This window comes from Manis javanica, chromosome 3 (genome assembly GCF_040802235.1).
Source record: "Manis javanica isolate MJ-LG chromosome 3, MJ_LKY, whole genome shotgun sequence".
NCBI lineage: Eukaryota > Metazoa > Chordata > Mammalia > Pholidota > Manidae > Manis > Manis javanica.
In genome coordinates this window covers 42971759-42997046 of record NC_133158.1, presented here as the reverse complement: position 1 = coordinate 42997046, position 25288 = coordinate 42971759, and the positions used below count along the sequence as shown (strand labels likewise).

The 25288-nt window shown below is 43.9% G+C and overlaps 1 long non-coding RNA gene across 3 annotated transcripts; it reads left to right on the top strand.

Moving 5' to 3' along the window:
• The first annotated feature begins 14338 nt into the window (after nt 1-14338).
• LOC118971756 (uncharacterized) lies at nt 14339-24764 on the top strand. 3 transcript variants are annotated; one of them, XR_012128696.1, is made up of 5 exons: nt 14451-14549; nt 16026-16314; nt 19907-20128; nt 21813-21912; nt 23522-24764. It is a non-coding gene; the product is annotated as an uncharacterized lncRNA (long non-coding RNA). The 3 variants fall into 3 exon arrangements; XR_005060406.2 differs by lacking the exons at nt 14451-14549; nt 16026-16314; nt 19907-20128 and adding an exon at nt 14339-14418; XR_005060405.2 differs by lacking the exons at nt 16026-16314; nt 19907-20128.
• The last annotated feature ends 524 nt before the right edge of the window (nt 24765-25288 follow it).

The following is a 25288-nucleotide window of genomic DNA, read 5'->3' as shown; positions in this document are numbered from 1 at the left end:
CTTCTGGATTGGCTGACAGCAGCCATCAGGGCAGTTTGGCCTAATCAGCGTGATTTACCTGACTTACTCACTAGCTGGGAAATGTATGCAGAGCTCCAGCAGGTATTACAGGAGGTGGGTATGAAAAATATCATCTATAATATGGACCCCAGGGCTCTGATGAGGTGTTCACTGTAGGAATGAGAAACCTGGTGCTCCCTATAGCTCCCCCATCTCTCTTTGGGTCCCTAGTGAATACTCTTGCCCCCCACATAGGGGAACCCATAAGTGAGGCTACTCCTACTTTAGCAGATCTGGGGGAGGTTGAAACAATAAGGGCACGGAAGGAAGTATGGGCCATGACTGCGAGGAGAGGTGCAAAGGGCCCGTGAATGTCTTGAAGACCCAGATGTGGGTTGATTTGATAAAGGCTGGGGTAGGGAAAGAAAAACTCAATGGGCAGCCCGATAGAATATTGTTAGAACTGTGGCACCAATTGAAGCCAGAGCAGTAGTTCCAGCCACTGAGGTCCAGGACACGGAAACTGGAGTCAAGGCCCCATGTCCACCTGTGTCCTGGCAAGACTTACTAGGGGGTAGTAATCAGGATTCGCCTGGGCCCTCAGCCCCGTAGGATGACAACTGAGCATCATGGTTTGACTGAGGGAAGTATCAAGGTCCCCACCTTGAGGGACGTGCTGGGGACCAGAGGCCACATGTAGAATTAGCAATTCATTGACCCCCCACGAATGTACAATGTGTCCTGACACCAGTGGGCACAGGAGCTGAGTGTTCTCTGATTCATGGCAACCCTGAGCATTTTCCCGGAATCCCTACTGTGATAGATGCTATGGGGGGAAGGCAGTTAGAAAGACCAAATCCCATTGGGAACAGGGTGTTAACCCCTATACTGTGTAAATTTCTCCCATCCCAGAATATATTTTGGGGGCAGATATCCTGCAGGGCCTGTGGTTACAGACCACTGCAGTTCAGACTGAGGGTACGTGTGGTAAAGGCAGTTCTGAGGGGACAGGCTAAGCACCCACCTGTAGCTCTGCCTGTACCTCACAGGTGACAACTATTAAGTAGTATATATAAATTGCCTGGGGAGCACAGGAAATTGGAAACTCTCCAGGAGTTGGAGAGGGTGGGCATCATAAAGCCCACTCAGAGTCCTTTGAATTCCCCAGTGTGGCCAGTGAAAAAGCCAGAGGCTCCTGGCATATGACTGTGGACTATAGGGAATTGAACAAGTCACACCCGCTTTGCATGCTGCTGTCTCCTCTATAGCAGACATCTGGACACCCTCAGTCATGAACTAGGGATGTGGATCTTCTAATTATGTTGTGGATCTCCTAATGCTTTCTTCTCTATTGACATAGCACAGGAAAGCCAGGAACAGTTTGCCTTCACATGGGAGGGCCAGCAGTGGACATTCGCTGTCCTCCCACAGGGATACCTCCACAGTCCCACCATCTGCCACAGGCTTGTAGCCCAGGACTTGGCCTCATGGAAGAAACCACAAATGGTGAGGCTGTATCACTACATTGATGACATTATGCTCACGTCTGATTCTCTTGCAGATTTAGAAGGGGCAGTTCCTAGACTGTCGCAACATCTACAGGAGAAAGGATGGGCTGTGAACAGCACCAAGGTTCAGGGACCTCATTTGTCTGTGAAATTCTTGGGGGTTGTCTGGTCAGGTAAAACTAAAGTTATCCCAGAAGCAATCATAGACAGTCATAGAAAGGCCTTCGGGCTTCCCCCACCCCTATCACTGTGGCAGTATTACAAGAGGTTTTGGGTCTTTCGGGCTACTGGAGAGTGTTTATCCCACACTTGGTACAAATTCTGAAGCCCTTATACAGGTTGGTACGAAAGGGTATCAGGTGGGACTGGGATGAGACATGTGCAGCTGCTTTTACTGCTGCCAAGCAGGTAGTCAAGGCCATACAGGCCTTGACTATAATGGACTCAACAAGGCCCTGTGACCTAGATGTTCACGTTATGGGTGGGGCCTTTGGCAGAGGCTTGAATGGACACACCAGTTCTGGTCACAACTATGAAAAGGAGCAGAAGTCTGGTGCACCTTGGTAGAGAGACAACTGGCTGTTGTGTACCACACCTAGCTGGCTACGGAGCCCATCATCAGAACAGCTCCGACCAAGGTAATAACCACCTATCCCATTGCAGGGTTGGTGCGAGACTGGACCCAAAGGCCATGGAGTGGTGTGGCACAGAAGCCTACACTGGCCAAATGGGGTGCATATTTACAGCAGCACAGTGCCCTCTCTACTAGCTCCTTAAGTAGAGAACTCCAGCACTTATTGGGGCCAGTGACCTATACCAGTGGAAAGCAGGAAGAACTTGCTTTTGAGCTATAAGTAGCCGAGTCTTTATTGGGAAGGAAAAGCCCCTATACCTGAAGATGCTTGGTACACAGACAGCTCCAGTTGTGGGGAACCCCTGAACTGGAGGGCTGTGGCTTTCCATACCAAGACTGAGGCAATATGGATGGAAGATGGAGAGGAGAAGAGCAGCCAGTGGGCTGAGTTGTGGGCAGTATGGCTCGTGATCAGCCAGGAGCCTTCCCCCATAGCTGTCTACACTAACAGCTGGGCCGTCTATCGGGGCTTGACCCTGTAGCTACAAACATGGTACCATGCCAACTGGATGGTTGATCACCAGCCCCTTTGGGGGCAAGAGTTGTGGCAAGACCTGTGGGCCTCTGGTCAGACTAAGACTGTTACCATGTATCATGTGACTGGCCATTTGCCTTTGGCATCCCTAGGGAATGATGAAGCAGACACACTGGCCCAGGTGCACTGGCCACAAGGAAAGCCTGCCTCTGATGTGGCCCAATGGCTACACCAGCATTTGTTGCATGCAGGGCAAAAGACAGTGTGGGCTGTAGCCCGTCAGTGGGGCTTGCCGTTGACCTTTGAAGAAGTCAGCTGAGCCCAAAAGGAGTGCCTTGTGTGCTCTAAGTGGGACTTACACCAAGTCCCACAGCAATAGTAATGGGGCCAGTACCTCTTGTCAGGTGGCTGATAGACTATATTGGGCCTCTGCCCATATGAGGATATCAGTATGCCATGACTTGTGTGGAGAGTGAGTGCTATGGTGTTTGAGTGAGAAATACCAAAAGGAGCCTTGAGCCCTGTGGACATGCTAACACATACTGCTGCCTCTCCTATACAACTGTATGTGCAAACCAAGTAGTTACTGAAGCCAGGGTACGGCCAGCGGAGCAACATGCTGCTGCCAGCCCCCACTGCATTAAACCCTGGAGACACTGTTGAGTGTACGTGGCCCTGGACATTTTGACACACGGACCAGCGATGGCTGGCCTCCTGTGTATCCCTGGAATATAGACAGAGTGGCCCCCAAAGATCACCATAGTGTACCCAAAACAACCAGGAGGTAAGAACATCTGACGGGGAAGCTTTGTTTTATCTTTATAGTCAGTGCATGTACCTCCCATAGCCCTATATATTGACCCACCTGTAATTCCCACAGGGAGGGGGGTGAAAGTCTGGTATACTAGACCAGGACGAGATCCCATTCCTGCCACTGTACTATCATAGGACCTCTCTCTTGATTGTATCCTGATGGACAAGATTTGCCTATGCTGGTGTCATTAAAACATGTATCTTACTGCCCTTAAGGTTATTTTCTTCTATAGTCCTTCTGGCCTGGACCCATCCCCTGGCTGCAGCTGCCAGGTCATGATTACTCTTAACTCCCTACCTGTTCAGCTGCTGACTGCCTGTGAAATGGACGAGCTATGGACTTAATCTGCATAGGACTTTGAACCCAGCTGAATCTCTCAGCTTGAGGATTATCATGATTTTATGTTATTAGTCTGGTTACAATGCTCCAGTTTTCTCACCCAGGGGCCACTTGCAGAAGATGGGGAATGAGTAGACTGTAGGGAGAGATTTCTGGAGGGGTGCTCTGTGGGTAAAATTGCACTATTTCCAGAATCTCTCACCTGGCTTTATTTTAGTGCAGCTCCACACAATAGGTGTTTCCAAGGGGTGGAGAGTAGCCATTTCCATATCAATAGGTAATTACAGGGCAAGCTGGGGCTTATTTGGCCGGAGGAGGTTGGGTGGGGCCTCTTTTTCTGCAGCTGGGTTGTGAGACCCACAGGAGAGCAGAAAGGGACTGCTTGGAAGAAATTGATGGGCTTCTCCCACTTCATTTCTCCTTTTGACTGATTTCGGTTTCAAAGGTTTTTGCCCCCAGGATTATCACCCCCTCCCAACCCGCCCCCTGCCGAGTTACACCGTCCTGCAGAAGATCAACAGAAGGCCAATGTGCTGGGGCAGGCAGAGGAAGGAAAGGGGTTTCATGATGCCCCTTCTTTTGAAAATCCAGACCCATTGGAACAGCGCTTGCCTTCTTGCTCATCTCCTTGGCTTCCTGCCTTCCCGGCTTCTGCAGGTTGTCGGTTCTTTGGTTATCTTTGGGAGAAACTCTAGATCTAGTAAATGTCTTTTGCACCCCTTTTGAAGTTGCTTCTTGCCAAAAGTATTTACTCTTTGTCCCAGCTGAAATCTGACTTTATGCTAAGGACTGAATAATGAAAACACTTTTGGCCAAACTGAAACATTTCAACATAGGTGGATGGATATTTCAGCCCTTGTTTTGCAAACTGAGCCTTTACAAGACCAAGAACAGAGAGTCTAAAAGCATTTCAAAGCCCGGGTTATCTCTACCTAAAAATCCAGGCCTTGCCTATTCATCTTAAAATGTTTCTAAATATATATTGTAAGTCTGGGAGAGGAAATCCTGGGGCAAAATACCTCTAAAAACTGAAATCAGTCAAAGGGAGAAATAAAGTTAAAACCTGTTTATTGCTCACAAACTGCAGTCCTGGGCCATCTTTCTCCTCTGCTCTGGATGAAGCCAGCAAGCAAGCAAGCAAGCCCCCTTCCCTTAACCTCTCAGGTTCAGACACGCCCTCGGTTGCCCAGGTAATTACCCAATGACACGGAGATGGACTTCTCTCCACTCCTGAAATATGCAAATGCACTAAAGCCAGGCAAGATATTCTGAAGATATTACAATTTTACCCACAGGCCACCTCTCCAGAAATCTCGCCTTACAATCTACTCATTCCCCTTCTTCTGCAATGGTCCCTCAGTGAGAAAACTGGAGCATTGTGACCAGACTAATGACATAACAATAACAGCAATAAAATCATGATAACCCTCAAGCCGGAGGATTCAGCGAGGTTCAGAGTCTTATTCAGATTAAGTCCATAGTTCGTCCATTCCAAAGGCAGACAGTAGCTGAGGGTTCAGAGCAATCATCATGCAGCAGCTGCAGCCAGGGAACATATCCAAGCCACAAGGACTGTAGGAGAAAATAACCTAAGGGCGATAAGATACATGTTTTAATGACACCAGCATAGGCAAATCTTGTCCATCTGGTAGGATACATGCAAGAGAGGGGTCCTGTGGTAGGACAGTGGCAGGAATGAGACCTCGTCCTGGTCTAGTATACCAGACTTTCACCCCCCTCCCTGTGGGAGTTACAGATGGGTCAACATATAGGGCTATGGGAGGTACATGCACTGACCATAAAGATAAAACAAAACTTCCCCGCAAGATGCTCTTACGTCCTGGACGTTTTGGGTTCACTACCATGATCTTTGGGGGCCATTCAGCTGTTATTCCAGGCATGCACATGAGGCCAGCCAGGCCTTTCCACAAGGTGCCAGAAAGGCCAGCCATCACTGATCCATGAGTCAAAATTTCCAGGGCCAGGTCCATTCAACAGTGTCTCCAGGGATTAATGCAGTAGGGCTGGCAGCAGGATGTTGCTCTGCTGGCCATATCCTGGCTTCAATAGCTCTTCTTTCGTTTGAACGTACAGTTGTATAGGAGAGGCAGAAGGTGTGTGAGCACATCCACAGGGCTCAAAGCTCCTTTACGTGGCTTCTCATTCAAATGCTGCAGCACGGTCCACAGGCAAACTGACCAACCTCGTAGACTACTGGTGCCTGACTTCAGGTCAGATTTCAACAAACTGTTGTACCTCTCTATCATACCTGCCCTGTTAAGAGTATACGGTACATGAAATATCCACTTTATTCCTAATTGCTGCACCAATCCTTGCAACTCATGTCCAATAAAGTGGGTGCCTTGATTGTTCTCAATCACCAGCGACTGGCTATAGGCTGCAAAGAGATGCTCCAGGCCCCTCTTGGTGGTTTGCTGATCTGCACTACATGCTGGGAACTCCTTCCGGGCTCAGCTAACTTCTTCAAAGGTCAATGGCAAGCCCCACCGATGGGCTACAGCCCACATTGTCTTTAACCCCATATGTAACAGATGCTGATGTAGCAATTGGGCCACATCAGAGGCAGACTTTCCTTCTGGCCAGAGCACCTGGGTTAGTGTTTGCTTCATCATTCCCTGGTGATGCTAAAGGCAAATGGTCAGTCACATGATATACAGTAAGTGTCTGTGCCACAGCACTCGGTGACCTTTGGGTCCAGTCTCTCATCCACCCCAAGATGGGATAGGTGGTCATTACCTTGGTTGGAGCTGTTCTGGCAATGGGCTCCGTAGCCAGCAAGGTGTGGTACACAGCAGCCAGTTGCTTCTCTATCAAGGTGACCCGGATCTCTCCTCCTTTCCATGGTTGTGACCAGGCTCCAGCAGGAAGCAGGAGCAGCAGCAGTGGCAGAAGCAGTAGCCTTAGGCTTGGGCCACAGGCTGGGGTCAGCATGGCCAGTAGTGTTGGTGGCACCTCCATGACCACACAAGTGTAGACACATGTCCCTCGGCAGGACCACCACTTCTCCCCATCATTTCTAGGGGCAGCCTTCCCAAAGGTTGCACCCATTATGACAGATTTCGGGTTCAGAGGAATCCTGCCGACTGCACCAGGTGTAAGTCCAGGGAGAGCAAATCCCAGGGTAAAATACCTCTAAAAACCGAAATCAATCAAAGGGAGAAATAAAGTTTAAAACCCATTTATTGCTCACAAACTGCAGTCCTGGGCTCTCCTTCTCTTTCGCTCTGGAAGAAGCCAGCAAGCAGGCAAGCCAGCCCCTCCTCTTAACCTCTTGGGTTCAGACACGCCCTCAGTTGCTCAGGTAATTACCCACCGATATGGAGATGAACTCCTCTCCACCCCTGAAGATACGCAAATGAACTAAAGCCAGGTGAGATATTCTGGAAATGTTACAATTTTACCCACACACATATATATTTTTTAAGTAAGACATTTGAAAAAAAAGATTGTCTTGGACTTGAGGAAAGGAAACATTCAACTATTAACCATAGATGTCTGATAATAGGCAAATATATGCCCCCCAGGACTCAACCTTGAAACTTACTGCCTCCATACTTTTGTGATGTAAATTTTCCACCCCCATCTTCTCAAGGAGAAATATGTATACATACTTGAGTGAAAAGTTTCTCATCAGAGGGAAAAAACGAAAGAATTTAGAAATTAGGTAAATATAATTTTCACAAATATTATAGAAAATCCTTGTTTACAGCCATTTGTATGTTTGTGTATGTGTCCTTTGTTGTAAGTGGGAGATGTTTCTCTGCCTCTGGATGGTACTGCTAAAGTAATTGGTTTGAAGACCCGAGCTTGTAGGAATTGGGCATTACAAAACTCTCAAATTCTGATAGACACTAATACAAATGCTATTCAAGTTCATGTGGTTTAGATCATCTTTATTGAACTTGAAAGGGTATCTCGCCGCGACCGTCCTTACCCAGATGACTCAGGAGACAGGGTCCATGCAAGAGACTTTATTATCTGAAAGAGACAGTGGCTGCCCCAGAGGGAGGTGGGGTGGAGAAAGAGAGAGGGAGAGAGAGAGAGAGTGAGCAGTGGGACAGAGAGCAGAGAGACAGAGACAGAGAGAGAGCAGCAGAGAGTAGCGGGACAGAGCAGAGACAAAGAGAGAGAGAGGGCAGCAGCGTGGTGCCTTTTATTGTGGCGGATCTGCGCGGCCTGTTGCTTTGGGGGAGGGTCAGGATGTTTAGAAATAAGGCGCGGTCCCCCAGTCAAGCCCCAGGCAAGCCCAGGCATAATTCTCACCGGCTTCCGTGCTTGGGACCATGGGGCAAATGGAGGATAAATTACTATATTCTTACATTCCTCCCTTTTTTGTTCTATAAGTGGTAGAGGATTTGGGAAGGGGTGAAGGTTAGTCTTCAGTAACTGCTTCCTGCTGATTAGGGGCTTTGAAGTTCATTTTGTATTGTTGGGGGGCGGTCCTCAGATGAGCCCTTGGTCTGCAGTGGCGATGGCATTTTCCAGGTTCAATAAGGATCATTGTCTTTAGAGAGGGGTTGGTAATCCTGTAATATAAGCTGGTTAAAGGTTTGGTTAGAAATTTTTTGCATTTGGGCTGATTGCTATATTTACATAGGGCGGCTGAATTAATAGCATTCCTTGGGACATATGTGTAGGCAGCAAAGCAACCTGTAGGGCAAAGGGAATCCTTGATGATGCAATCTTTTGGACAGTCTGAAAGAGAAGAAAGGGCTGGTGTTGGGAAGATTGGTCTGGTGAGAGTAAGTGTTGAGACCAGGGTTAATCTTGAAGCATGATGCGTGCAGTTGTAAGGGAGGTCTTAGGACTCTGTGCTGGCAGAAACTTCTTCAGTGATGGCTGGAAGTGGAGATGAGCAGCGTGAAATGCGGGGAGTAAAAGGTCCCCTCAGGGTGGAGTAGGAACTTGTGGGAGATTTGGGGGGAGAGGAATAAGGTGAGACAAACGGCTTAAGGTGGGAGTTGTGTATCTAGTGGGGAAGACCCTGGAGTTTAACTCCAGGAAGACCCTGGAGGATTACTGTGTATGGTCTTTGTCATTTGGGAGTTAGGGATGGTGTTGCTTGGTGTTTGGAATGGGCATGGTTTAGAGAAGTTTTTTCCTGTCTATGGTAATGGCCTTGTAGTGCAGGGAGAGCTGAACTCCCAGGTATGTGACCTGAGCGGCAGACAGCTGAACTTTGGAGGGTGAAACCCGATAGCTGTGTTCTGAGAGAAAGTTTAAAAGGAGACGTTTGTAGGGAGGGACTGCACGGGAGGAGATCATCTACATATTGAAGGAGGGTGGAGCTAGAGAGAGTAAGGGATTTGAGGTCTTGGGCTAAAGCCTGTCCAAAAAGGTGGGGACTATCCCTACAACCGGGGAAGGACTTGTTAAGTGTTCTCTGAATATTAAAAATTAACTTAACATAAGGAATTTCCTGCCTTGATTTCTCTCTGGGACACTGGCACCTTGGTCTGGGAGCATATCAAAAGGCTGTCTGCCCAGCCCCCAAGGTGGGCTGAGGTATTGTCTATTTGCTAAAGAATCTTGCCTCTGGAATTTCCTGGGTTTTAAAACGCAACCTTATCTTTAAGATGGAATTCTTTCTGCTTTTTACTATGCCATCTACATCTGGGTCTGCATGCTAAGGTAGCTGATCAGTTTGCAAAATCACTTTGTCAGATCTGAAGGAGGAAAGACAGCACATAGGCCTGGGCCTTTTAGCATGCTAAAGTGAATCTTATACACGATTACAAATGATTAGCATAATAAAACATGTGCTACTCTTCTTTTTCTGGGGAACATTAACTGATCTCGCTGAAGAATGATTCTAGAGCTTAATGTTCAACAGTTTTAGTGGGGGGGCGGTTCCTAGTTACATTGCTCTGACTGCAAATATCCTGCCTTGCTTTCTCCAGAGGCTCTCACCTTATTTTAAGCCTATGGTCCCTGTCTCATTCCCCCTCTACAGATGGAGACTCTAGCTGCTGCTAGGAAAAGGGGGCGACGGCTGCTTCATGCTGAGAGGGGGTGCAGTAAAGGGTGCAGCTAGGTCTCCATCACTGGTCAGTCGAGAGGGCCTTGGAAGGTTGGCACTTCTATTCTGGGTTTCATTTCTATTACTATTTGCAGTTTTATGACTTTTAGGCAAGATAGAACAAATTGTTATTAGGTTAAGTAGTAACATCTGGAGTTGGATTTTCCATTCTGGAAGGACAAACTTGATGAGATTAACAATGCATGGCTGAATATGAGAACTAGAAATATGAAGATTCTAATTGAGAATCATAGCCAGGTATCATGGGGAAACTAGAATTCTGGATTGAGTTTACATCTCAATGACTAGTATTAGGATTTAGTATAGATAAGACAGCATTACTGAAACAATACTTTCCTCTAAAATCACCCTCATTTTTATTAGAGGTAGCCAGATTAAGAAAATAATAAACAGTTGGCTTGATTATTTGCATAAGTGCAGCAAGAAAAGTAATTGATTACATGGGATCTTTTAAATGTGCTTTGCTGGAACTTTTTGTAAGGAATTTCAGATTGAACTTTTAAGGGCTTCTTGAGGCCAGAAAGCTAAGCCAGACTTGCCATCAGGTTGTGCCTGCAGTACCTGTAGATTTGGGTGAATTCCTCTCTTCTTGAGGTTCCCAAGACATTCCTGAGGTTCCTGCACTTGCCAGGAAGTGACCTTCCTTACTCACCTGGTAAGGCTGCTGGGAACTCTGTAAGCAAGGTACCAGGCTAGTTCTTCTAAGGGGCTTTGTTGGCTTTATAAAGTCAATCTTAGTTCCTTAAAGCTGTCTGTTCATATCTGAGCTTACACACGTGTCTCTCAGGTATGACGTTCCAGTCAAAGCCTTGGTAATATAACCAGTGTTTTTAATTAGTCCTCTTGCAAGGAAAGCAGATTCTTATTGAACTTGTGCAAATAAAAATACTGCCATGAAATATAAAAATAGTCAGTTTTAAAATTCTGGAGGGATCAGGTAGAGAGAAAGATAAAGTTTCACTTCTGCTTATAAAGGCAGTCATTTACTAAACTGTTGTCAGCTTAAGAGAAAAAGTTTAAACACTTTATCAACATTTGAAACAAAAAACCACAAAATTATCTTCTTTAGTTTACTTAATCCTATGTAACTAATACTTGTTCTGCTGAAATCTATTTTACTAGTTTAGGAAAAATAAAACAGTGACTATAGATGACAAAACACTTACAAATAACAATGGTTAAAGATCTGATGAGAGCTTACTGTAAGACAGTTGTCATAGGGAAATTTAGATATTTTTGTAACACAAAACAGTAACAAAGTTTAGCATCATTCCCTGTGACAGTGCCTTCTAGGTAATTAAGCAGGTAAATAAGCCAAATTAACCAAATATTTTCTCCAATGAGAAAAAATTCCTCTGACATGTTCCAGAGGCCCTCTGGAACATGTCAGAGTGAACTAGAGGTAAAAAGCACCTTTTTGAATTTGATTTTGGGAAGCTGTTAAAAGTTTTAAGACAGTTGCTTAAATAGTTACCCACATTAAACAAAGCTACACTTCACTTTAAGCATTTTTCTTTGAAAGATTTAACAGATATTATCAACTTAAATGACTAGGTAAACTTAGGCAGCTGATAACCATAAGGACATGTATATTTCAGTTTAACTTAAATTAGCATTAATGCTTAATATCTTCTATTAGAATTTTCTGGAAATTTTAGAATGCCCAATTTTTACAAGCGCTTGTCTTTAAATCAATTTTTATTAATACCATCCGGAGGTAGAAAAATATTTTTAATTTACGCACTTAGACACAGACATACAGATTGAGACATAATGAAACAGTGAGAGGACAGACAGAGCTCCTGGCATGAGCCAGGAGGGGACAAGAGAGCCCGGGGTGGTGCATTGTCTAGGAGTTTTATAGGCAGTTGAGGATATTTGGGAACATAAAAAAGCTTAGGGGTGTGGACTTTAAGGCAAGTAGTAGGTGTTTAGGATTGCATGGGGGACAGAGAGAGTTCAGAGGTAGGAGAAAGCCTGGATATATGGGATCCCTTTCTATTTGCCCATACGCTCACAGAAGTTGTATAAGTTGTGGAGAATTTTAGGACCTAAAGAGCCGTTTGGGGGCCATTTAGACTGATTGTCCAAGGGATAGTGTGGCCAGATCTCATTACCGTAGCAAACAGGTTTGATGTCTGGAGTGACGTGGAGGGGCTTAGATTATTGAGTAAGCACCCTAGCGGTGAATCTGCGGGAACAAAGGGGCCAGATCCCATGGTGAGAACGAGACTGTTCAGAAGTCACTGAGGCATCCCTGAGCGATTGAGGTCACGGAGAGGACCAGGCACAGTTAGGGGGTTGTCACCTCTAACTGTGGGGTCGAGGTGAAAATGCCGGGGAGGCTTGATACCTGGTACCAGGAATTTTTGAGTCGAGTAGATACATAGATAAAGGGAGACGGGCCTCAGTGGATGAGGATTCTCACCATGGGGAGGCAGAGAAGGGTCAACTATGGGGATCAACCGTGCCCCTGTCCCAGAGGAGCCCTTGGTGGTGCCAGACACTCAACGGTCACTTCCCAGGTTCCTAAGGGACATTTAAGTCGACCATGAAGGGGAGATTCACCAAATCAAAGGCCAGTGTTGGGCGAGAAGACGAGCGACAAGGAAAATGGGCAGTGAGCCCGTGGAGGAGGACCGGGCAGTGAGGGTCCCAGAGCAACTCAGGTTCCCAGAGGAAGAGCAGAGTCAATAGGAGAGCCTCATCCGAAGTCACGGCACCAATGAAAGGGTATCTCGCCGCTACCCTCCTTACCCAGAATGACTCAGAAGACACGGGCCCACACAAGAGACTTTATTATCTGAAGGAGAGAGTGGCTGCCCCAGAGGGAGGGGGGGTGGAGAAAGAGAGAGAGAGGAGAGGGAGCAGCGGGACAGAGAGCAGAGAGAGAGTAGCAGAGAGAAAGAGAGAGAGAGAGAGAGCAGCAGAGAGACAGATGGGGTGGGGGGGAGAGAGAGAGAGAGCAGCAGAGAGAGCAGCGGGACAGAGAGCAGAGACAAAGAGAGAGAGGGCAGCAGCATGATGCCTTTTATTGTGGCGGATCCGCTCGGCCTGCTGCTTTGGGGGAGGGTCGGGATGTTTAGAGACAAGGCAGGGTAAGCCCAGTCAAGCCCCAGGCAAGCCCAGGCATAATTCTCACTGGCTTCTGTGCTTGGGACCATGGGGCAAATGGAGGATAAATTACTATATTCTTACAGAACTAATACTAATTTAAGGTTTAATTAAAATAGACATGTCTTTAGAGTTCCAAACATCAGAATTAAAATCTTTATTCTGTGTACATTTACTTAGAAGTCATTTAAATTGATGTCATCTGTAAAATCTTTCAAAAAAAGGCCTGTAGGAATGGCCAACTTTGAAGTGTAATGACGTTTTCTGTGGATAATCAGACATGGCTGTTAAGAACAAATAAACTAAATAGGTGTAGTAGGTAATTATGTGTTATGGTGTGTGTACATAAAAACATCTTGAAAATCTTTTTGGTAACCTGAAATCTTAAAGTTTTTATATGCTAATATGTTAAGTTCTTTGAGCATCTAGGTCATTTCCAAATAAGATGAAATAATGAAACATTAATTTCTGAACATAGGTTTATCTACTTTTGGCTTTCTCATTACAGAAAACTAAAGATAATTTGGGGTCTGTTAGTAAACATGCTTTACACTTATTGAAAGATTGTTCTACAAAGAAGCACATGTTTCTAGAAATTCTGAAACATATTCATAAATTTGCCAGTCTAAAGAATGTGTGTAACGGTTCACAATTGTTTACTTAGCTTTCATTGAAAATTAAGGTTTCTAAGGGTTTTAAGTTCTAATTAAGACCACTTGGCAGAATAAGGGAAACATCTCTAACTGCAAGAAAGGAGGATGTGTGCTTTAGGGGAAGAAGGTCTGAGGAATGGAAATGTGGTTTTGTTAAGAGCAGAGAAAATAACTTGTCCTAAAGTCTGGGAAAGAGGGGAAACAGGACAAACTCTAAAAGTAAAATGGAAAGTTGTAGGAGATTTCTGTGAAAGGAACTTTTGAAAAGGAATTTAATGTGTGGTCACACTCTCTAAGATTAATGAATTTTAATGTTAAGTACATGGCAAGATTAGAATTTTGTTTTCTGTTTGTTAAAAGGACAAAGTTTCCTTGAAGTATTTGTCTGCTCTCAAATTATCAAGAGATTGTGAAAGATTTTCTAATTGTTTTATCAGAATAATTTATCGTGCTTCATTCTGCCTAAATCCAGTCTTTGAGTTCTTAAGAAAACAAAATCTAAATATTAAAAGAGCTGCTTTGCTAACTATATAACATTCTCTTTTTGCCTTTAAAGTCTTTTATTGTCACTTTGGTTAAATGAGTAAGTATTGATTTTATAATTGAGAGGGAAGAAAGGAAGCAAACTCCAGAGTCCAAGCAGGTTTATTGCAAAACCTGAGAGGGACCCTGTGGGTAAAATTTTAACTTTTCCAGAATATCTTGCCTGGCTTTAGTACATCTGCATATCAATTGGCATTCAGAGGTGGAAAGCAGTATGGCTTTAGTGCATTTGCATCATTCCTCGGGGGTGGAGAGAAATTCATCTCCATATCAATGGGTAATTACCCGGGCAACCGAGGGCAACGGAGGGCGTGTCTGTACCCGAGAGGTGAGGGGAGGGCTGGTTTTGCTTCTGCTGGAACAGGACAGAGAGACGGCCTTGGACTGCAGTTTGTGAGCAATAAACAGGTTTTAAACTTTATTTCTCCCTTTGACTGATTTCAGTTTTTAGAGGTATTTTGCCCCGGGATTTCCTCTCCCCAGACTTACAGACCCCTCTGTCCTGGCCAAGGGAACAAAAGAAAAGAGTCTCTAAAGGTCAAGAGGCTTTTTATGGCCAGGGCTTTGGCAGGTTCTTTGAGGGGAAGGGTCAGGGGAAAGGTGGACTTGTGCCTTGCTGACGTGTCCTCTGGAGGATGCTTGTAGCCTAAATATGATGACACCTAGGTCTCTCTGAGATCGTGGGTGGGCTTATTCAAAAGGCAGTACTCAGGTCCAGATTCTATCAATAATGGTCTGTGATCCTATGTAGTTCAAATCTTTTGATATTTTGACAACTTCCCAAAAATCAGATTCTAAAAAAGCCCTTTTCACCTCTACTCTGAGATTTTCTGAGGGCCCTTGGAACATGCCAGAGAATTTTCTTACAGAAGAGAGATATTTAACAAAATTAGGCTTATTTATTTGGTATCTTAAATTATATAGGAAGCATTGTCAAACAAATGATGCCTAACCTTAGATTATATTGGTGTGGGAAAATGTTATTTAAATGTCTTCTAGAAGTTATATGAAACTTCTAGAAATCTGATGTCCTGGTATGTTTTTAACTTAGAATGTCATGTGTCATAGAAATAACCAAATTTCCTTGTCAATTACATTATGATAACCTCGCATCAGATCTTTGACCATGGCCATTTTTAAGTCTTTTGTGGTTTATAGACAGTTACTGTTTTAGTCCAGAACTAGCGAAAAAACTAGATTCAATGAGGTAGAACATTCATGATCTCAATTTTTAATGTGAACTGACAGGGTGTAGAATCTAAGCATTAGTAAGATTAGTAAATTAGCATAAGCATAGCAATCTTAGAAACCTAGAAACCATTTTCTGAGGGTGTGACTCAGGAAGAAAAAAAAAACTGGGCCTGGGTAAAGCCTTGAAAAACAAGTTAATCATGAGCACTGGGTGGTGGGCAGCTGTGACCCTTGGTCAGCTAACCTTGGTCAGTCAATCTTACATACCAAGCTTATCGTGCAGAACCTCCCTAACCATTGAGGAGTAGTCTTATCCTGCCCTTGCTTAACCCCAGGATGTATGTCTTGCAAGAATAATGTATGGCTGTGGAAAATTACTATGAGTTAAGTGCTTTGAAAATGCTATATAAACCCTTGGCTTTGAGTGCTCGAGGTCCTTGTTGAGACCCGCTGCGTCGGGCTGACACTTGGACCCCAGCTAGCTGGTTCCTGAATAAATTCCTCTTGCTTGTTGCATCAAGAGACGCCTTCCGTGAGTGATTTGGGGCGGCGTCCTCCTCTGAGAGAATCCAACACTTGGGGGCTCATCCGGGATCGTGCGCTCACCCCACTTCACTTCCGAAGTCACTCTTGGAGGAAGAGGTAAGATTAGTGGTGCCTTGAGTTGTCTGTGTTCTGTGTTCTGTTTTTCAGTGAGACCGGTCAGAATTCTGAAAGGGGTACCCTCTGTCTGGCAGTCGTCCAGATCCCGTAAAGGGGTCGCGACCGCTGTCAGTAGACGTACTTGGAGCACCGCAGGCTGCAACCCTGGGGGACGCCTCGGGGAGATTAGAGGGCCAGGGACGCCTGGTGGCCTCTCACCTGTTTTTCCGGCAAGGTGAATCTGATGAGATAGGGTTGATTTTCGGGCGCCAAGAGTATCAACCCACCGATTCTTTTTGGTTTTTAGTCAGAAATCTGAAGAAAACAAAGAGCGGCCGCTGTGAGTCTAATCTGTGTGTGTCTCTGTTTTTTGTGTCTTTCACATGCCTAATAATTGTTATACTGACAATGGGACAGACTCAGACAACCCCCTAAGTGTGTAAATGAATATATCTTTCTACCTCCGGATGGTATTGATGGGATTGATTTAAAGACAAGCGCTTGTGAGAGTTGAGTATTCTGGAACTTCCGGAAAACCTGATGGGAAGGTGTTGAGCATTGATGCTGGTTTGAGTTTGCCTGAGGCGGGCATGTCCTGGTGGTTGTCGGCTGCCTGGGTTTACCTAGGGTCATTTGAGTCATGTTATCTGCTAAATCTTTTGGGAATGGAATGCTTGGAGGCTTGGCTTTGTCTGGTGTTCAGTGGGGGTCTTGTGAGTGGTCTGGCATGGTTGTTGCGGGTGGGTGAGCTGGATGGGTGTGGCAGGTGAACACCTTTTTAATTGTGTGTTGGAGTGTGTATGCCTACCTGCAGCCTGAGAATCTTTGTGGTAACTTAAGGCCTTGGCGTTTTGCTGGGTTAGGAGGATGTGCTCTGTGTTTGCTGGGAGATTGTGCTGTGAGGCTCATGGTTGCAGAAATTGTAGAATGTGTTCGTGGGTTTGTCAATCTAAAGAATGTTGGTTTGACAGTTTGCAGTGTCCTACTTCTCAGTGTTCACTGGAAGTTGAAGTTTCTAATGGTTTTAAGTTCTAGTTGGAACTACTTAAAGTGATAAGGAGGGCATTTCTCTATGCTAAAAGATGTATGTTTTAATAAGAGAAAGTGTAAAGAGTGGAAACTCTTCTGCATGCTAAAGAATATGTTTTGTGATGAAGGAGAGTGACTTTGTTCTGGAGTACGGCTGTTTATTTAAAGAGAGACAAAGAGAGAAAACAGCGTGGTGCCTTCTGTTGTGGAAGATCCGCTCAGCCTGTTGCTTTGGGGGGAAGCTCAGGATGTTTAGAGATAAGGTGAGATAAACCCAGTCAAGCCGCGGGCAAGCCCAGGCATAATTCTCACCAGTTTATGTGCTTGAGACCATGGGGCAAATGAAGAATAAATTACTATATTCTTACAGATACAGTCGTGCCTAGTGAAATTAAGGCAGGTGAGTCTTGATATCAAGTGCACAGCACAATTAGAATCTCGTTTCCAGTTAAACAGTTTTCTTTGACTGTTGGTCTGCTCTTAATGTTGAAAGATCAGGGCAGTTTCTCATGCTTGAGGTCTCAGTGAGTTGCCAGAATATTAAAAAAATGAAATCGTAATATTAAAAAGACTAAAAGCCAAAGTTTGTCAACAACTGTGTAACCTTTATTTGCCTTTGAAATATTTTGTTATTGAAAACGATTGCATGGCATGAGAAATTGAATTATTCCATATATTTTTATAAGTGGAAAAATCTCTAACCATGATTAAAGTTGTTAGTGATTGTTTTCTTAATTTATCCTCCTAAGCAGAATGGTAACAAAGCTTTTTTCAGCTGATTAAATGCACTTAGTTAACAAATCAAAATTTATTCTTAAAAGTTAAACTGTGTAGAATCTGGACAAGATTATGTTTCTCCCAGAAAAACAGGTTTCACTGTAAAGGTTTAGATGGACGAACGTGTGACCACTTTTGAGAAAAGGTGTAATAGATTTTTTTGAGAACCACCAGGTCTTCTTGTTTAATTTATATGCTGTGGATATGTTTGTATGTTTTAAAAAAACATGGAGGACTCTCCATATTTTTTTAATGCAAATGATCTTATAAGCTGCTATGCAAATTCTATTAAAAGCTCTAGCTACTATTAAAGAGTAAAACATTCTTGAAGCTTTCAAGGAAGACCTGTAGACTTAAGCACTTTCTCTGCTTTTTTGTATCTGGTCTTAGACACTTATGCTGAGTTATGTTCTTATTATTTTCACTGTTTGTAAGCTATTGATTGTAAGCCAAAGGTCATCATTTCTCAATCCCTAAATGAAGAGGTAAAATGCCTGATCTCTTTCATCTCAAAGCATATTTCTGGTCAGATCTGAATATCTGTGTGAAGGAAAGAGACATTTAAATTTGAGATTCTGCTTAAACTTTTAAGTTGAATTTGACTATAGCCATATTCATTCTTTGTATGTATCTCTAACAGGTCTTTTGAATGCCTGGTGATATTATACTTTGCCTTGAGTTTAGACAGTTCTTTCAGCTAAATGTGAATTCTTATTGTAGCTTTTTTTTCCCTTCCTGAAGATGAAAGCAGAGGAATCTACCATCTGCTACCATTCTCTCAAGAATGCTTGGTAACCTAGAATTATTTTGACTTTCTATATATTGTCTTTTAAACTGACAGCAGCAGTCTCCCCTGCTGCCCCACCTTTTTAAGGTATCTCGTTTACTGTGCTGGGTATATAGATAATAAATGTGTAATGATAGACAGTTCTAATCGAATTAAATGCAAAAAAGTGCTTTTACCTCTAGTTAACTCTGATATTTTCCAGAGGGCCCCTGGAACATGTCAGGATTTTTTTTCTCATTGGAGAAAGTATTTGACTGGTTTGGCTTGTTTATCTGATATATATATATATATATATATATATATATATATATATATATATATATTTACCAGGAAAGCACTGTCAAAGAGAATGATGCTAAATTTTGTTAGTGAATGTTTTGTATTACAGAAATATCAGAATTTCCTTATGTCAACTGTCTTACAGTAAGCTCTCATCAGATCTTTAACCATTGTCATTTGTAAGTCTTTTGTCATTTATAGTCAGTTTTATTATTCCTAAACTAGTAAAGAACTAGATTTGAGCAGAACGGGTATTAGTTACATAAGTTTACATAAACTAAAGAAAATGATTTTGTGTCTTTTTGTTTTAACCTTGTTCTCTTAAACTGACAACAGTTTAGTAAATGACTCAGAATTGAAACATCCTTCTCTCTACCTGATCCCTCCAGAGTTTAAAAACTTTCAGTGACTGTTTTTGTATTCCATGGCAGTATGTTTATTTGCATGAGTTCAATAAGAATCTGCTTTCCTTGTGAGAAGACTACTTAAGAACACTGGTTATACTACCAGGGCTTTGACTGGAATGTCATACCTGAGAGACATGTGCATAGACTCAGATGTGAACAACTTTAAAGAACTAAGATTGACTTTATAAAGCCAACAAAGCCCCTTAGAAGAACTGGCCTGGTACCTTGCTTACAGAGTTCCCAGCAGCCTTACCAGGTGAGTAAAGAAAGTCACTTCCTGGCAGGTGCAGAGACCTCGAGAAGAGAGAAATTCGTCCAAATCTACAGGTACTGCAGGCAAAGCCTGATGGCAAGTCTGGCTTGGCTGTCTGGCCTCAAGAGGCCTTTAAAAGTTCAATCTGAAATTCCTTACAAAAAGTTCCAGCAAAGCATATTTAAAAGAGCCTGTGTAATCAATTGCTCTTCTTGCTGCACTTGTGCAAATAATCAAGCCAGCTGTTAATTATTTTCTTAACCTGGTTACTTCTAATAAAAATGAGAGTGATTTTAGAGAAAAGTATTGTTTCAATAATGCAGCCTCCTTCCAGAATGGAAAATCCAACTCCAGATGTTGCTACATAACCTAATAACACAATTTGTTTTATCTTGCCTAGAAGCCACAAAAGTGCAAATAGTAATAGAAATGAAACCCAGAATAGAAGCGCCAGCCTTCTGAGGCCCTCTCAACTGACCAGTGATGGAAACTTAGCTGCACCCTTTACTGCACCCCCTTCTCAGCACGAAGCAGCGGAGCGGTCATCGCCCCTTTTCCCTAGCAGCAGCTAGAGTCTCTATCTGTAGAGGGAAGAATGAGACCATACCCGTAGCTTCCTCAGGTGAAAACAGATATCTAGTCCCTCCTCCCCAGGGGTGGTGGGCTTGTAATACTGGACTGACCCCGTGTGTCTCCACCTCCGCCTTCAATTCCACCCGTGATTTCTGTATTATGGTCCAGCTAGTGCCTAGGCTGATGTATCATGATGATCTCTCATTTGTAACAGAATTTGAACCCAGACAGAGATTTAGAAGAGAACCAGTCTCGCTGACTTTAGCCGTGTTGTTGGGAGTAGGAGTTGCAGCTGGAGTAGGAACGGGGACAGCTGCCATCATCCAAGGGAACCAACACTATGAGGGACTGAGGGCAGCTATTGATGAAGATTTGAAAACTATAGAGCAATCTATTACTAAACTTGAAGAGTCCCTAACTTCCCTTTCTGAAGTAGTGCTGCAGAATAGATGAGGACTAGATCTACTGTTCTTAAAAGAAGGAGGATTGTGTGCAGCCCTAAAAGAAGAATGCTGCTTCTATGCAGACCATTCCGGAATAGTAAGAGATTCAATGTCTAAACTTAGAGAAAGACTAGATCAAAGGAAGAGAAAACGAGAGGCTAGCCAAGGTCTATTTGAATCTTGGTTTACTCGATCCCCATAGCTTACAACCCTGATATCCACCCTGGCGGGACCCTTGCTTATTTTTGTAATACTTCTCACTTTTAGTCCCTGTGTTTTAAACCGGCTAATATCCTTGGTTAGAGAAAGGGTGAGTACTGTTCAGGTACTAATGCTGAGACAACAGTATCACTCTCTTACACAGCAAGAAGAAACGAGCATTCCATGATTGGAATGTCTAAAAAGAAAAGTGGGGAAATGTAGAATCTAAGCATTAGTAAGATTAGTAAATTAGCATAAGCATAGCCATCTTAGAAACCTAGAAACCATTTTCTGAGGGTGTGACTCAGGAAGAAAAAAAAAAACTGGGCCTGGGTAAAGCCTTGAAAAACAAGTTAATCATGAGCACTGGGTGGTGGGCAGCTGTGACCCTTGGTCAGCTAACCTTGGTCAGTTAATCTTACATACCAAGCTTATCGTGCAGAACCTCCCTAACCATTGAGGAGTAGTCTTATCCTGCCCTTGCTTAACCCCAGGATGTATGTCTTGCAAGAATAATGTATGGCTGTGGAAAATTACTATGAGTTAAGTGCTTTGAAAATGCTATATAAACCCTTGGCTTTGAGTGCTCGAGGTCCTTGTTGAGACCCGCTGCGTCGGGCTGACACTTGGACCCCAGCTAGCTGGTTCCTGAATAAATTCCTCTTGCTTGTTGCATCAAGAGATGCCTTCCGTGAGTGATTTGGGGCGGCGTCCTCCTCTGAGAGAATCCAACAAGGGAAGTCTCAGAGGAGGAAACCATAGGGACCAAGGGCAGGCTGCCCCCAAATGTGCCATTGTGACCTGCAGATTACTTCAGAATTGAGAATAATCAAGGCTCCAGAGAACAATCAAGGCCCAAAAGACTCAGGAAGAAACACTGACCTCCAACTCCCCAACTCCATACAAAGAATTTAGCTAGAGGACTTGTGTGACGCGGAGCACTATCTATAACGTGATGTGAACTAGGTGTAGTAGACAGGGAGGGCATATGGCCGTATCTGTTAAAATTCCCCCTTGTGATTCCTCATTGTTTCTGTGTGGCCCATCAAGTATATTGTTTACCCAACATTTACTCTTTTCATATTCCAGGAATCGCTTCCCTCTTCCTTTGAAGTCTCAGGCCCCACCCCCTTCTCCTGGGTTCAGGATGACATATAGACCTCACTCTCCATGACTTCCCAGTATGTATGTAAGTAAACTTTTTCTTTCTTCTGCTTAAAAAAAAAAAGCTATAGTAAGAAAGACAGCACTTATTGGCATCAAGATAGACAAATAGATCAATGGGACAGAATAGAGAATCTGGACCTAGACATTTGTACAGTTCTACTTCCAAACCATTTCTCAAATTACATATAAATTTAACTCAAAATGGATCATACATCTAAATGTGAAAACCAAAATTATTAAAAAGTGAGAAGATATATGAGAACATCTTACTGACTCTGAGTTGGGCAAGGTGGATTATCTTAGATATCACCAAACCACAATGTGTGTAAGAAAAAAATTGACAAATGGGACTTCATCGAAATTAAAAGTTTCTGCTCTTTGAAGGGCACAGTTAAGTGAAGGAAAAGACCAGCCACAGACTAGAGAAAATACTTGCAAATCACAGATCTGAGAAAGAACTAGTATTTAGTATATATAAAGAACTACCAAAACGCAATAATATGAAAAAAAAAGAAGCCAATTTAAAAAAAATTCATTCAAGTAGGTAGTTCACCAAAGAAGATATAGGAATGGCAAATAAGCACACAAAGAATGATAAACAGCATCAGTCATCAAGGGAAAGAAAATTAAGACTGCAATGGGCTATCACAACATACAGCTCAAAATGACTGCAATGAGAAACAGCCCTGCCAAGCGCAAGCAAGGACTACTACCACTGTGAGTCATTCAGACTGATTCACAAATGACTGATTCGAAGGCTATGCATTTCTAAAATATGACCAATGACAGACCTCAAAGGGAGAGCATACATACTGCCTTGATTAAGTGCTTCCTCTTGGTAATCTATGTTAGCTTTCTCCCAGAAATTCTGTAGTTCATTTACTCTAAATCTATACATGTCAAAATGTTTGCACATTTTGACATCTGCAGCTTTTATTTCAATTAGAGGTATAATGCAGCTTGTTAAGACTCATTAATGAGTGATGTGTTCCCTACAAATAATTCCAACTATATTTCTGCATCATACTTTCTTAATTTAATAATAGCACATTTTACCATAATGCTGTGTGACATCAACATTTGTATTTGCATTAGCACAACAAATAGAAATGATAATGTTGTTATTGAATATTTAATTGAATTTACACTTAGGTCTTACACTATCAAAAACATTAAATAACACATCTTCAACAGAGTAAATGTTCAAAACTTTACTTTTATTTCATGATTTGAATAAAAATCAAACAATTACTCAAATTAACTGGCTTTTCTATCTGAAGCATCTGATAACACATAATATATTCAACTGACATCATTTAACTGAAATTCTGCTGATGTACCCAACTCAGTAACAGCTATCATTTCAGCTTCTAAATGCACAGAAAACCTTAAAATTAGTTAAACTAATTAGAATTGTCATTTGAGCCAAATACAAAGTTATGTGTTTGTGCATCATCTCAAGGGCCAAACCACACACCCATTCTTGGGACAACCTTGGGGTTTCTGTTCCATGTGTTTTCTGACTGTGGTCCACTGAGAGCCTATGGCAAATTCTCCTTGACCAAACTCTGGCCAGGCCCTTCTGAGCCCTCTTGTCCGTATGGACTTAAAAGCAGCATTGCTTCTAACAGCTCAAGGAGGATGCTGGCCCCCCGACAGTGCCTGCCTGAGGAAAACCAAGGCTGCTGGAAGAATTTACCCGACTGCTCCAGCCAAGCTTAGAGGGGGCCCAGCCGCTGGCTGCGAAGGAGCCCAACAAAGAGGGGCCTCACGTGGACCAGCCCCCTTCCCTCCTGCCTGGGATTCTTCACTTCCCTGACCCCACTGAGCCCTGCACACACCCTCCCTAGCCCTCCTCCCCTGTACACACTGAGGCTGAGGCCCCCCCCTGCAGGCCTCTATTGCAATAGTATTTTATTTATTAAATCTGTCATTCCACTTTACCTCATGCCCAGCTTTACTTGTGACACCTACTGCATTCTACAAGCATCACCACTGGTGGCATGGGGCGGGGTCGGTGGGGGACAAGTGCTCCTTGAGGTGGGAGTAGGGCTTTTGGTGTCTGGTTCCTGGTGTCCAGCACAGTGTCTGTGAATGAAGGGAGGTGGGAGGAAAACATCATTCTGAGTTTCAAGGAGCTTAAAGCCCATCAACAACGTTAGGTATTTTACAAAATGGCATGTAATTTAATGCCAGCATGTCTGATGAGTCTTCCTAGACCCCGAACCTCAGCAATAACCAGGATCCCTCCCCAGGTCAGCTCCACCAGCTGTCAGAACTGAGGCCCCAGGGGCCTGGCTCCCCAGCCACATGGCAGCCCCAGTGGGAGGACCAGCCACACCCATGCAGCTGATCCTCATGGGCCTTCCAGAAGCTGCGCTGCTGGCATGGCTAACCCCACAGGGCAGAGCCCAAGACAGATGCCTTCACATCTCACCGCAGGGGCTTCTTGAAAATAGGCATCTGAGTTTTGGAAACAGCCAAAACTTGTCCAGAGACAAAGTGATGCCTCAGAGAGACAGGTGGTCAAGCTGCGGGCACCACAAACAGCACCAGTGGTGGCCTCGTGTGCAGCTGGGAAGGGGCTCTGAGGTCATTCCACTGACAGGGCTCCCGGAACGGCTCTGAACCTGAAATCAGGAAATCAGGAGATGGGTTCAAAATCCAATAGACTTCACACGCATTAGGATGGTTGTTATAAAAAATAAAATAACTGTCGGCAAGGATGTAGAGAAACTGGGACCCTTGTGCTTTGCTGCTGGGAATATAAAATGGTGCAGCCACTCCATGTGGCCATTCCTCAGAAGAGTCAACACAGAGTTACCATACAATCCAGCAACCCCACTTCTGGGTCTGTACCCAAAAGAAGTGACAACAGGCATCAGGAGATGCTGGCACACCCGTGTTCACAGCAGCATGATTCATAACAGCCAAAAGGTGGAGACAAGCCCAGTGTCCATCAACAGATGAGTGGATAAACAAAATCGTCTGTTCATGCCGTGAAATATTATTCAGCCTTGAAAAGGAAAGGAATTCTGACACCTGCTACAGTATGCATGAGGCCAGGGCCGGGGGAGTTAGCACTTCACGGGGACAGAGTCGCCGTTTCACCAGAGGAAGCATGCTGGACATGAGCAGTGCTGATGGCAGCTCAACAACGTGAACATACTTAGACCACCGAACTGCACACTTAAAATAGTACATTTTATGTAACGTATATTTTACTACAATAAAAAAAGGTTTATAATTCAAAAGATGAAAACTCCCCTGCCACCCTGACCTCCAGCCTCCCAGCTGCCCTCCCCCAGGTCACCAGGGAAGTGTTTTGTGTCTTCCCTAAACTCATGTTCTAGGAGAGAGCCAAGAAAGAGAGGGGCAGAGAAAGGGGGACGTGGGAG